The sequence below is a fragment of the Rhea pennata genome, chromosome 7, assembly GCF_028389875.1.
Source record: "Rhea pennata isolate bPtePen1 chromosome 7, bPtePen1.pri, whole genome shotgun sequence".
Taxonomy (NCBI): domain Eukaryota; kingdom Metazoa; phylum Chordata; class Aves; order Rheiformes; family Rheidae; genus Rhea; species Rhea pennata.
The window spans coordinates 23,713,192-23,727,183 of NC_084669.1; the positions used below are offsets into that span (position 1 = coordinate 23,713,192).

The window sequence follows — 13,992 nt, forward strand, 5'->3', positions numbered from 1 at the left end:
TTTACTTGCTTCAGTACCCTCCTTTCACATCTGCCCACCCTTTCCTCCAATCATATTTTGCGAGTGTCTTTCCACCCACTTTGATCTCACAAGACAAACCCTTTTCAGAACCTCCAATCAAGAAAACAAAAAAAACTACCTCTGAATCCACCTACATGTCAGTGCCATCATCTGTAAAGCTTAGTGAATCCAGTTGCCTCCCTTTGCTTTTTTTTCCTCTCTGTTTTGACTTCTACACTAAATCCTTAACCAAAATTCAGTACCAGCTTCCTGCCTCATTTTTCCAGATTTATGTGTTAGCACAAACATATCTGACCAAATTCCCCTTCACAGAAGTCTTATCCTCCTTCAGCTTGCTTATCTGTATCCTACTAGTTCTGCTCCTATCATCTGAATGACTCTCCATCTTTGCACCTTCCTTGGTCCCTTTAACTGCCAGGGTTGAGGTTGGTCCCATGGTGGGCTGCTATCCCTTAGAATCCTTTGTCCTTCTTCTGCCACGTTACCAGTGGGCAATATCAGTAACTATCATACTTGTTAAGCCAACACACAGGGACACATTTCTCTTTTAGTGCTGCTTCTTCCTGTCTGAGTCAAAAATCTCACATTCTTTGATGTTTTTTGGATACCTAGGCACTAATTCCAACCCTGAAAGAGAAACTGAGCTCTTAATTTCATCCCTCTCACCCCCCTCTATTTCTCTCTTTTCTCCCTTGTGGACAAGTTCTCTAAATTGCCTGCCAGCCAGAGTCACTACCTAGCAATGCTATTTGACTCAATTCCTAAACTTTGCCACTTGGACTAGGAATGGGTCATCTTCTTTATGTCAGTCTCTCTAAAGTGTAGTCTTTCCCTATTGTTTCATTCAACTAAAACAAGTATCCCCAGGCTGTGTCCAAGTCACTGCAACACCTTGTTACCTAGTGTTGACCGAAGTAACGTTACTATTCTCGTCCCTACAAGACAAAGATTGTTATTTTCCTCCATCATTTTAATGATGCCTCTGCATCTCTTCACTGTCTTCTGTTCTATTCTGTATAAAATACAAGTGACCTGTCTCAACTTTCCCCACCATGATGATTATCTTTTTACCCATACCAGGAGGTCAGTTTGCACCTCTTCTTGGCTCATGACGTCAGCTACCATCACCGTCTTGGGAACATTTCAAAGAAGCACTTGGCATATGCTCCCATCTCAAATGGACAGCTTTGGTAAACGTTCTCAGCGTTCTCCTCTGATCCTCCTTACAACTCTCCTTTGCTAAGACATGATTTCACATGCACGCTAACACACAAGTGTGGCACAGATGTAGCACTGAGACCACCACCAGCACTTTTCCCCAAAGCATTTCATTGCTTCCTCATTCTTCCTGCTTGACTGCACTTTCCTATTTTTTTCCTCCTGACTTAATTTATATGATCTCTGAGCTGCTACCCTAAGCATCTGCCTTTCCTCAGTGTTTTTACTGCACCTAATTGTAGGGGTCTAGGACATATATTCTACACAGGAAAGAATGCTAGAAAAAAGTAATTACAGCTAGAGTAACAGGAGAGCAGGTGTTTCAAGTGAAACATGCTGTTGCTAAAGCATGAAAACAGAGACACATCACCTTTAAGAATTAAGTTTCTCAAATCGCTCTACAAAAAAAATCTCCTCCAAGTAAGCAGCTTTGTAGTAGCCTCCGTACACTATGCCTTTGTGTTTATATGAAAAAAGCACTTCAAACTTGCCTCCTGAGCACTTGGCAGTATCCAACAGAGGTAGCATTACAAAAATGCAACAGAGGAGGAGGGTATTTCACAGGAGAAGACTTCCATTCAAGACTAGAAACAAGAAGGAAAGTGGTTGAAACAGATGCTTAGATTCCCAGCACAGGGCAGGTTCTCACTCCAACATCATGAGACTAGTTGAGTATATGCAAGAGACAGGCACGTAAACAAGAGTTAACAGCCAGGACAGACCAAAATCACTAATGGATCTTACAAAAAAGGAACAAGGGACTGTTCCTTCATATCCTGTTGGAGATGAAAGACTTCAAGCAAAGCTGAAACGTGCTAAGAAGGTTGTGTCCAGTGACACTGTGTGTGCAAGAAAATGCATTTTCCTCCCTCTAGCACCCTGAAAGGTCTAACTACTAGAATAAGGCCTGAGTCAAAGGGGAAAGTAGCATGAATGAAATCCCCGCAGAGCAGGAGTGGAGCCACTGACACCAAGAGCAATGCCATGAAGAGAGAGCAGTGAACACATCTGCAGGTAGAAGGGAGAAAGAGTGAACCATAAGCTCTGACACAGAAGACGTGGACAGCAAATTAAACTACTCAAACATACACACTCAAAACAATTGAGTTGATCACTGCTATTTCTTCATCCCAAGGAAAGCAATTTGTCAGATACATTTTGAGAAAGGAAGGAAGCAGAGGTTTAGCTGGCAAAGGACCAGCAGAGGCAGCAGAAAGAGCTTCTGAAGCCAGTAGAGCACTGTCTGTGTACTTAGGTGCGGAATCGTGACAGGAGGACATAGACAGTTCCCAAACACTGATGTGGTAGGTCACCCTCAGGCTGCCAGCAGGAGAAGGGAGCAGGCCTTGCAGACAGGATGCAGATCATTAACTTAACACGGGAGCTGCTCCTTGTGATGGCCCAGAGCAATGCAGAATAAAATCTGTCTAGGATCCAATATGCTGAACAAAGCTCAGGGAGTAATGGTAGAATAGCAAAACCAATAAAATCCATAAGAAAGATGAAATTGGGCATGACTACTCTACAGAGAAGTAATTAGCAGCAGCTCAAAACATTGGGCTTAAAAGGTGGAGGGCAGTAGGGCTGAGGGGAGTCAGGAAAGATTAAGAAAAGCCTGAAAAATACCAAAACTCCTGTGACTTTCAATTCCAGCCCACATCTGTTTCATATTGATGCTGATGGGCAGAAATAAAAGTAACATCCAGTGATAGAGCAGCAGGAGCCCTTAGTGCCCTTTCATCCAAAAGTATTGCCTACCTACTTTTGTATGTTGCCACAAGAGCAGGCTGTCTTTACTAGAGAAGATCTAGAGGAGATACTGCAATCAGCAGCTCCTGCCACTATTCACTCCACTGGTCATTTCTTTGACATTTAAGTTAAAACGATGTATTTTGCTCTCAAATATAATACTAATTACCAGGGACTATCAGGTTGACAACATTATCTGCCTTTTCCAACACTACTCAGCCACCCCATGAAACAGCACATATTCAGAAGTAACTCTACCACCTTTAGGTTGTGTCAAGGGTAAAAGCATTTAAAGAGTTTCTTAGCCCCCCTCTCCACTTTGGTTCATCAAGAAAATACACAGTATCTTAACATTCACCACAAAGATACGCAACCATCAAATACTATCTGACACCTTCACCTTACAGCTAGTACAAAGCTCTCTTTGCTTTAAACACAGCCTGCAAGAACACCCTCCTCATGAAAAGCAGGACACAGGTTCTTGAATGCCCCGTTCCAGGAGTGGCTAAGAGGAAGCAAAGTGGTCCTGTTTCACACATTTTCCCAGGAAAAGGAGATCCCATCTGTTCTACAGGCTGCTGGTTCTAATACCTCATCTAATTACTACCACAAGTCCAGTTTCGGCAGAGCAGCTGAGCAGAGTGTGCATAGCCTGCTCACATCCACGTAATCTGTCGACACAATATAGGAAAGAGTAAAGTCATCTACAGATGCTAGAAGGTGAAGGAGTCAAAAACTGATCAGGATAAGAAAAATGGAAAATTAAAAAATGAAAGAATTAATTCATCTATGCTTTTCCTTTAAAATTATCACAGGCCCCTTTTCCGCTCTGCTTAGGGGAGCAGTGACATTTATGTCTCATACAGCAGGCTATACAAATGCACACATCACAAAAAGAGTGTCAAGTCACAGCCAGAAGGAAGTGGGGCACAACGGAAAAACAAGGTCTTCCAACTAACTACAAAAACATTCAAAATTTGCCAAAGAAACCTGTTTTCACTCCCTGTATTGCACCAGAAGATGAGGCATTTCTATTAGCAGATACTGTAGCCCTGAAGAAGCAATTCAAGCTGTATTTCCTTCCTAGCCAAACACTCTTAACCACAGGGATTCTTACAGACATATAAAGTCCATCCCTGCCAACACCACATACACTCAAGGTTGCTGGATGACTCCTTCCACATTAGGGGTCTCACTGATGAAAGAGCACCTACTACGAAGTTTAGCAAGAACAGACAAGGGGAGGGGAGTAAGACAGAAGAAAATAGAAGCCAGACAGACAACAAGGCACTAAATCAATTACAGGATATGGTGAAAGAGCTTGCCTGACGTTTTAGTCAGAGCAGAGACAGAAGTCCCATCCACTCCAGGAACAGAGTGCTTGTACAGTTCATGAGGATATCTAATTTTATACGACTGACAAGTCTTACAGAAATTAGTAAGTCGAAATGAGGGCACCAGTGAGCAATGGCAGAACAACTACTGACCTACTGACCAAAGGAGCTGAATTCATTGCTACTTCTGCAACCATGTTAGGTTAGGCTGAGACACAGTCAGTCAGGAGCAAACATAGCTCTCATCCTACATCCACTGGTATTACCAGTGTAATATGTACAGAAAGCATCTCCCACAAAGCTGGCTTTTGGAAAAATAACAAAACAATGAGACCAAACTACTTCTCCCCAAAAGCTCCAATCTTCAACGTTGTCAGATACAGGTTGTGCAAACTATTTTCTCTGCTTGGTGCGTGTGTCAGACCCAAGCTCCTGATGCAATCCACGGCAGTTGCAAAGAGCCTGATAGCAGAGCGAGTGGCTCAAGGGAACAAGCTGCGGTTGCTGAACCTAACAGCAGCTGTGTACCCAGAGTTCAAGCACTTCCTAAGAATGTGCGCCCTGAATACTGCTTTCCTCTGTCTGCTGTCTTCAGATGCTCGCTGGAAATCTTGCCTCAAGAATAAAAGTTGAAGCTGGCATTTCAGTGTTCCAAAATCCACATGCACTTTTGGTTTTTATTCCAAGAAGAAATAATATCAAGGAGCGGTGGCATTAACTATAGAAAATTAAGCATTTTAGTGAGAGGCAGCAATATAGTTGCAGTCACGTCACACGTTTTGCGTTCCCTTCCTGAATAAAGTGATTCTGTACAGCCACAAGTCCCTGATGCCTGAGCAAGAAACAAAGCGACCGAGTGCAAGAGGAAGATCTCCCCTTAACAAGTTGTACCAGCCTAAAAAATAATGGAAATTGCTGCTGAGTCGCACAAAGCAAGATTCTGAGGATACAAAAGCTCCAGCGAATCATGAAGAAACCAGGAAGCAGCTTTCAATTCTTACAGAGATCTACCTGAACTACAGGAATATAAAAAGATATCAAAAGGTGGCAGCTCATTTTTAAAGGTCACATTTAAAAGACCAACTGATATTGCTGTCATAAACACAGAAGTACAGCACATGAAGCTATCAGACTATATTCTTGGAAGACTGCATGTGGAGAGAGAGAGCTTAGTGACCACTAGCTATGCCTTGCCTAAATTTGACCCCATCTTTCCTTTCGCTGTGCCCAATGCGCTGAACGTTAACATCTTCTGACTCTCCCCTCCGGAGCAACAGGGCAGGAGTGTTTGCGCTTGCCACCCCGGCCCCCAGGAGGAACAGCCCCTCGCACCTCGCGTTACAGTGAGCGGCACAGCAGGGCTGCCCACGGAGGGGGCAGGCAGGCTTTGGGGAGACACGGTGGTTTTTGGCAAGCTGCTGCAAGTGTATCACTGCAGACACTCAGAGTACTTGCCAAAGTCACCGCAAAAGGCAAATACACAAATCAGGCAAAGAATTTAATGCGACAATTCCCACCATCTTCACTGTGCTGCTTAGGAAAAGGCAACGTGAGCTGAAACATGCTTGTACTTGTATTGTGAAGATCTTTGCCTGTCCTTAGGGGCAGAGTACAAGCTATGGTATAGGGTGCTCTTACATGCTAAATTAAGACTCACTGGTGTTCGTAAGTGCAAGCATTCGAACATTATGGGAAAGGAAAGGACACAATTTGCCAACAAACTGCACTACAAAGTTTTTATGCTGCGATTATATAACATTTGAGGCTTTCAAATTATTTGCCTTTGTGGAAGTACCTGCAGCAGTCAACGCAACCTGACAGAGATTTCCGGTTGTCTCTTGTGCCATGGTAATTGCAACACAGTAACTCTTTCAAACAGCCTTAGTAATGCAATCTCAAAAGTGCTCTGTGATCTTCTGGACTGAAGGATGCTATATAAAGGTCAGCTACTTATTAGAAACAGCCACAGCCTCACTTCTCCGCAGTTTCCAACCAGACATCAGACAACATCTGCCTATATCACAGGGAAAGGGAGGAGAAAAGAGATGCCACAAGGGCATATTTAAAGAAACAGTGTATGCAAGAAGCAGCAGAATAAAACTGGAGGCTAAAGTCCACCTGATGCTCTCTTCCAAAGATATTCTCCAGTTCTCCAGGAGATGCTGGAAGTACACACATAAATACACATGGCCCAACAGTCTGCAAACTGAGCACTATCGCCTGTGGTAGCACAAGCAACAAGTGAACTGACACAGATGGCTACCACCCACTCCCCATCCGCTCCCCACCCTGACAGCCAAGCAGGGAATTGCCCCACCACCGCAGAGACTGGCTGCGCGCCAATGCGCCTCTCGCATGGGTCCTGATACTCCTCGTGCCGGCCCGTACGGAGCCACTGCAAGTCAACGGCTGCTGTGAGCTGGGTGCTCAGCTCCAACCCCAGCTGTTTCTCTAATTACGTTAAACACCAGAATTCAGCTGCAGCTGCTCAGGCTGCTTCCAAGAGGACTCTCCTTTTAATTAAAAATTTGCTATTAAAAAGCATTAAATTGTGTAACACAAATAATTCTCTAGAAATCATCTGTTCCAGTAGCTAATGATGACTTTTTTTGGAGCAGTAACTAATAGCAGCAGGACAGTTAGCTAACAGGACATACCACGCTGCTGTTAACTAGTCCCTTAGGATCATGGACTCTTCCCCTTCTTGTCCTCCCAAATCTGACACTGAGCAGTTACAGTACGCTGGATACACACCAGCTTGCTGTAAACTCCCCAAGCCCACAGCATTTCATACCAACTACAGTTTTAAAGCTCCGGAGAATGAAAGAGAGAATGAGTTTGTTAACACTCCACTCCCTTCAGGCAGAACCAAGCTCCTGTAAGCTCTACATGGAAAGACAAGGAACAGTCCTAAGAGAATACCAAAAGCCACACATACACCCAATTTTTTTCCAGCATTGTCCTCAATGAAACATTTTTAACAGCTCTAGCCCAAAGTGAGGTCAAGATAGTGCTCTTCCTGCTATGCAAGGTCACAGGCCAGAGGAAATTCCCTATGTACAATGGTCCAAAGCCTAGAAATAATTGCCTGGAAAACATTATCTTTCCTTTTAAGAAACCAGTCCTCCTGCAGAGACCAATCTAAAAGTAAAATAGAAAACAGTCCAAATTATTTATACTTATTTATTTTTACATTTCAGCACCAGACTCTTTTTTTAAAATTGTTATTTTTCAACGTCTGTACTGAAAGCGTGAAGTTCAGCACGATACATAACATTCAGTATGCCCTACTTACACTTTACACAAGCCAAAAGAGTACATTACCAGAAATATTTCCTACTTCCTAAAACTGCAGTCATAACTATCCAGAATTGTTATTAATAATTTCTCATTATATGTACCAGATAAGCAAAGTACTCTTGATAACGGGAAGTGTAATATGGGTGCTTTTTCTAAAATAAAATATGAATAAAAAAGGAAAGAATCTCAATCTTTCAAAAGAAAATATCCCAAAGAAAATATACAGAAAACACCCACTTTATTAGAATTAATAAAATACTTAAAAGCAGGAGGTCATGACAAATTTTACGACTCTCATACAGGCTTTGTAGCTTTGCCACCGACTTCTGTCATCAGTGACGACTCAGCCTTCAGCACAGCAGAGCAGTGCTCGGGCCCAGGCAAGGCAGGTGCTCTGCCTGATCCCCTCCCTTGCTGCACTAACCTGGTTTTCACAACTCTTTTTTCACACTGTCTAGGAAAGTCAATCCAAAACTCTCCCTTCAAAATGCACGTTATCGCTTGCATGATTTGCCTGGACTGTGGCCACCTCTCCATTCTGCTTGGTGCTCAGGGTTACAGAGAGACACATCCTTTCAACTGCAGGAAAGACTATAGCAAGAGGAAGCAGAAAAAGCAGAAAGCAAGAAGTGAATAAACACTGCCTAGCAAGAGAAGTAACGGAGAGCTGGCTCGCCGGAAGGCTGGGGGCCTCCCCTCCGCCACGCGGCCCTGGGCGCACAGCTGGGCTGCACCAGTAGCCAGGCTCTAGCGGCTCAAACTTCCAAGTGGCAAAGCACTCTGTCTTGCTGATATTCTGCTGTTTATTTTTCTTTGGGGTAGGGAAGGAGAGCAAATTAAAGGTATATAGAGAAAAACATCAGTGCTTGAGCCCCAGAACCACAGCAAACTGACCCTCCCCTTTGACAGCCCCACGCGACTTTCAAGGAAAAGCTGCTCAATGACTGCAAAAGCCAAGAACCATAACTCCCGCTACAAGGTCTCTTCCCTTCTTCCCATCACCACCTCGCTACTAGGTCTCCTCCCTCCTTTGCCACATCATCTGCAACAGCTTCACCTGAGGAAAGGAGCAGCCTCCAGCAATCCCCCTCCACCTCTCACAGCAGGAGAAATCACACCAGCAGCAGGCTGGACCCTGGAGCACCAGATTGCTGAACCTCCTGAGTCTCCACTGGGGCACAAACATGGCCAAACTACTGGAGAATTCCCCATGTTTTAACTATTCTTTGCATGTAGCATCTCTTCTGTGCCAACTGCAAAGGCAGTCTGGATGTCTGCAGCCAAAAACAAGGAAATTTGCTGTTTACAGCAAAACACAGCCTACAGTTTCTTCTTGTTCACAATGGAAGTGATTCAAATTCCTTACAAAAAAAGTTGATAGGAAAACATTCCAAGTGGCTGGAGGAGAAAAAATAAGAGAGGGTCTGCTTAACAAGGATAATTTATTAAAAAGAAGAGCAAGCAAAATTGTGGATCAGACCACGAAAGCAACAAATCCAGTACAGAGCCTGCAGATGTGGACAACGTATCCTGTTTCCCACACAGATTAGTAATGAGTGTTGTGGTGTTCTCTAACTGCACTGCATAAAGCAGCACAAAATCCTTCTTGGTCTCTGCAGCAACTCATACCTTGATCACAATCGTCACTTCAGTGCGCACAAACTGGAGGCCTTATTTACACATCTGTTAAAGTCACTCCCAGGAGAGAGTAGAGATACTGGGAGGAAAGACCATTTGTCAGAGGAAGTAAAACTGAACGAGGCCAAAAGAAATTCATCTAATTCACAGGAGATTTTTCTACAATTTCTTCCCCATTTTAAATAAGAATGTGTCCAAAATTGTAGTCTATTCTGAGACAAGCCAACAGATAGAAGTTAAAACTCAAAATAATTAAGTGCAGGTGTATTTGGGAGAAACAGTTAGAAGTAGGAAAACCTGAAAAAGCAGTAATTCTGACAGATGCTGAGAACAGCAGTTTACTACTGCTGTAAATTCTCTCAAAGAAATTAACTTTGAAGCAGTGCAGCACAGGATATGAAGGCAGAAATCACAGAGAATTTGGTTCTGTCTCTTGGACCACTATCAGCCTCTCTCAATGCAAGTATTTGTTTTATTGCAGACCTAAATGCAAGCAGCAAAGTTACCTTCTTCTAGCCTGTTATTGTGTAAGAAAAACTAAGCAATCAGTCCAAAATAAATACAAAGATATTTACGAACTACTTTTGCACGGCACATCCTCAGTAATGGGCACATTTGTTTCCTTACGAGAACAGGATGAAAGTGAACAGATCACTGCATGATCTCCATCCAGTTTTGCTGCATTTGGTGAGCGTGGCCAGCAAAAGACTTTTCTAGGCCTGAAAGCTAAATACTCTAGAAAGCTGTCAAAACGATCAAACCCACAAGTTGAAAGAGTTAGGGAAGGAAGTCCTTCCTCTGCTGAAGCAAGCTGAGGTGATCAGCTAAAATGGCACATTCAAGCTAGAGAAGATGAATGCGTCAAATGAGCTCACGCTACGTACTATGAAAACGCTTTTGGAAATTGGAGAGTTGCCTCCAGCTAAATGCTTTCCATCCAGAGACTGAAAAACTTTCTGGATCAAGAAATAACCATACTGCAACACTAAACTCTCAAGAAGGATTATTATTCCACTGTGATTACCTTGACCCTGTGCATCTACATGTGCATCTGAAGACAAGTAAAATACCCAATTACAGAGCGAGTGCCTAAAATTGAGGCTATTTGATTAAAGCATGTTAGAATAACTCAGAAAGTGGTCATATCGCGAAGAGCAACAGCAAAGGATAACATCATAAATACAAAATTTGGTCAACACCACCAGCACTAGATTGTATCCAGATTAACCTTTTTTAAATTGGTTTCATTAGGAGCATTATGGTCAGTGTGTTGCAGCCTAGAATCACCACCCCAGAATCAACTGTCCTGGAGCAAATAGTAAGAACCGCAAATTCAGCCACAAGTTTGCCTGCTTCTGCCTGTATACAGGCAGAAGCAGAGACAAGCAGTCAACCTACAGGGTTTTAACTTTTCAGTCCTCTGCCCTGTCCTCACAGCTCACTAGAGGTTCAGGTCACTGTAGAACAGTAGGACATGCTGCAACGCAGTCTCCAACAAAACCATCAACAACAAAATTTAATTTCTCCATTAAAGCCGATTCAAAGTCTGCAGAATTCTTCAGTATCGGTGTAGAGTTGTCAGCATAGCTCACAGGAGACAACACAGCAAGCATTTATCCAGTAGAGGTCACAACATGGAACTCCAGTGACCCGATGATTACTAGCTGCCAAATTAGAGAGGAACAGAAGACAAGGGGGAAAAAACCCCCCAAAACACTACCACCTTAGAACAACATGGTTTCCTTCTGTCACAAGGCAAGCCCTAGGAATATGGAAATAGCAATGCATTTACCATCTGAACTTCAACAAAGCTTCTGACAGAATCTTACATGCTATTTTTATAACCAAGTTAGAAAAGTGGGTGTACAAAATAGCTTACAATGGCATATACAACTCATTGTTCCAGTTTCACAGGGAGCAATTTTGCAAATGTTTGTTTTTGTCAATGAATCAAATGATATCTTCAAGTGTTTGTCCCAAGGCCAAGGCAGTTTAACATTTGTATTAATTATCTAAATGATGTAATATATGGCACTGCTATTAAAGGACCGGGAGAGGTCTACTGTGAGAGAAGCTGCAAGCATATCATAAAGATCATTTTGATTTCTCTTCTGCTATTACAAATTCAGAGGGAACCCATGCATTTCTTCCTGTTTATTGGAGGACAAATGTAGTGTACACTTTGGTAGGAATTCTCATTTATCCAACATGGAAAAATGACTTGCTTGCCAGGAAGAGAGCAGTCTAGGGCAATAATGGGTCAGAAAGCAAATGTACACCAGCAATGTATTCAAAAAGCAAGTTTCACAGGTTGATAGGCAAAGTAAGAACATCTTTGGTATGACAGGTGAAGCAATTCTCCCCCCCCCCAAAATCAGCATCAGCACCAGATTGAAAGACCTGGGTTTGTTTAGTCTAAATTAAAAAAGATTGAAATGAGACATGATAACAGTCTAAGTGTGTAAAAGCCTGTTACAAGAAAGAAAAACTACTTCCCACATATACTCTGGATAGAACTAGAAATAACAAGCTAAGACTAAGATAGCAGCCAAGTATGTTTTTCTGATGTCTAACTGATAGAAGAACTAAACATTTTAAAACTGCCACTAGGGGCTGTGAAATTATTACAAGTCTTCAAGAACAAACATGTCTGGAATGGGCCAGGTATCAAATGTTTTCCTAGGACTACTAAATGGACCATATGACTTCCTAAAATTTTATTCCTTTATTGCTATTTGTGACCATCTATTGAGTTTAGACTGACTTTAAGCTCTTTATCTTAAAATAAAAACAGTTTTGTTCTAGGAAAACAAGAAATGATCTGCAGAAAATGCAGAAACCACTGACCATATACCTTCCCCACAAGTGACTTTTCCAAGTATAATACAGCACGAGACAATGTCACTCATTGCAGATTAGGAACCAGCTGTAGAATTGAACTAGGAAGGTGACAGGCTTGTTTGCAGTAGAGCTCACCTATAAAAATGTTTTTCCTCTTGTATACAATGTTTAAATTTGAGAAGCCTGACAAGAAGAGATGTAAGAATTGATAAAAAGGAAAGATGATGGGAGAGAGAAATTACGATCAGATTAAAAAGTGAAATGACCTTTAAACTATAATCACAACAAGTCTTACGGGGCAAAAGAAGCTTGGTAGTTAATTCCTAGTATGAGCTTTAGTCACACTATACACTGTCAAGCAATAAATTTACAGGCCAGTATATTCATCACTGCAAATTACTGCAGAAAGGAATGACTCTTCCTCTACTCATATCTCTACAACTGTACTCAGATATAATGAGCAGAAAGCTTGTTCAGCTGCGAGGCTGCTACTCGGGTGCTTTGCATTTTGTGGGGTCCTGAGCTAATGGAAATTGCTCCTTCATCGCATGTGGAACAGGTTACGGATGCTGGTCTGCAGGGTATGAGGTAAGGTACCCTTCCTCTCCCAGGTCTTTAGAGAATAGGAGCAAAAAAAATTAGGAATTCGAAAGTGAGGAGATCAGATGTTCAGCACCAGATAGATGCTGTGAAAAAAGAGAGTCATCTCCACTGATGAAACTCATTATTTTTGAGAGAAATTTTCTATCTTTAGAAAAAAATCACAAACATCAAAAATCTGAGCATATCTGGAGCTTGAAAAGTTCATCCAAATGAACTTTTCATTTTAATTCAGCAACACAATCATATCAGTCTCTTTGCTAATGCAATCAGAGGCCTCAGTCTAGATGGAATTTGAAAATTTAGCTGGCTCTCCAACATTATCAGATTAAGTCTGAAGCACAGTGCTACGGCTGCTTTGGAGAAGACTGCAGTGCTGCTGCCAAAGTTTTCCATGCTTTGGGAGAAGAAACTTCTAGCTCCACAATTACCAAGTCTCTAGAGTTTAAATGAATTTTCACTTTAAAAAGTGTTTTTGTAGAACATATGTATCAAAATGGGTTATGAAAAAAGGAGGCAACGAAACTGTATTACAGTTCTCCCAGACAGGAGTAATTAACAATAGTTTGGTCAAAGGTGGCACACTGGTACTTCTTCATGTTTTCTCAGAGAAATTAACCCAAGTTACACCTCAGCTAGGGTTCTAGAGCTCTATTTATTTAAACTTCATTAAAAAAAAGAGTGATAATGCTTGCTCCAAATGTCAAAGCAACTTACAGCAAACAATGTAAAGTTGCACTAATGAAAAACTTAAGGCAAACTTCTGAGGCACTTTGGAACAAGACAGAACTCACACCCTCTTTCTCCAGTTTAGTAAATAACGTATCTTTTGTTTGAAGTTGTGTCTTATTTTCCCCTCCTCTTTTATTTCAAGTCAAAATTATTCTCTGGACTCCACCACTTCTTTTCTTCCCCCCCCCAAGTGAGCAGTTCTTCCTCCCTCATCTGTTCCACTGGGGAAGAGCATGAAACAATATAAAACAAACAAACGAATAAAAAATCCTGCATGCACGATGACCGTGGAAACAAGCCACATGAAAGCAACACTCGACAAAAGAAAAAAAAAATCCCCCAAAAACTTCAGGAGCAGAAACAAATTATTGACTCGCTCGTTTTCAGAGCAAGTGACCACTGGAATGAAAAGAGACAAAATATCTGTCCACCCTCCTTTAAAATTCAGCCTCACTGAATACAGGTTTTAAATAGATACACAGAAAAATACCAAGAATAGGAAGTAGAAGAGAGGTGGGGGAAAAAACACCACTGCTCTGCTCGCTCCCCTTGCAGCACG

At 42.1% G+C, this 13,992-nt stretch overlaps 1 protein-coding gene across 14 annotated transcripts in view; it reads right to left on the reverse strand.

The window, feature by feature from the left end:
- Positions 1-13,992, reverse strand: part of CAMK2G (calcium/calmodulin dependent protein kinase II gamma) — a 122,551-nt gene that overhangs the window by 55,146 nt on the left and 53,413 nt on the right. The window lies entirely within an intron of this gene.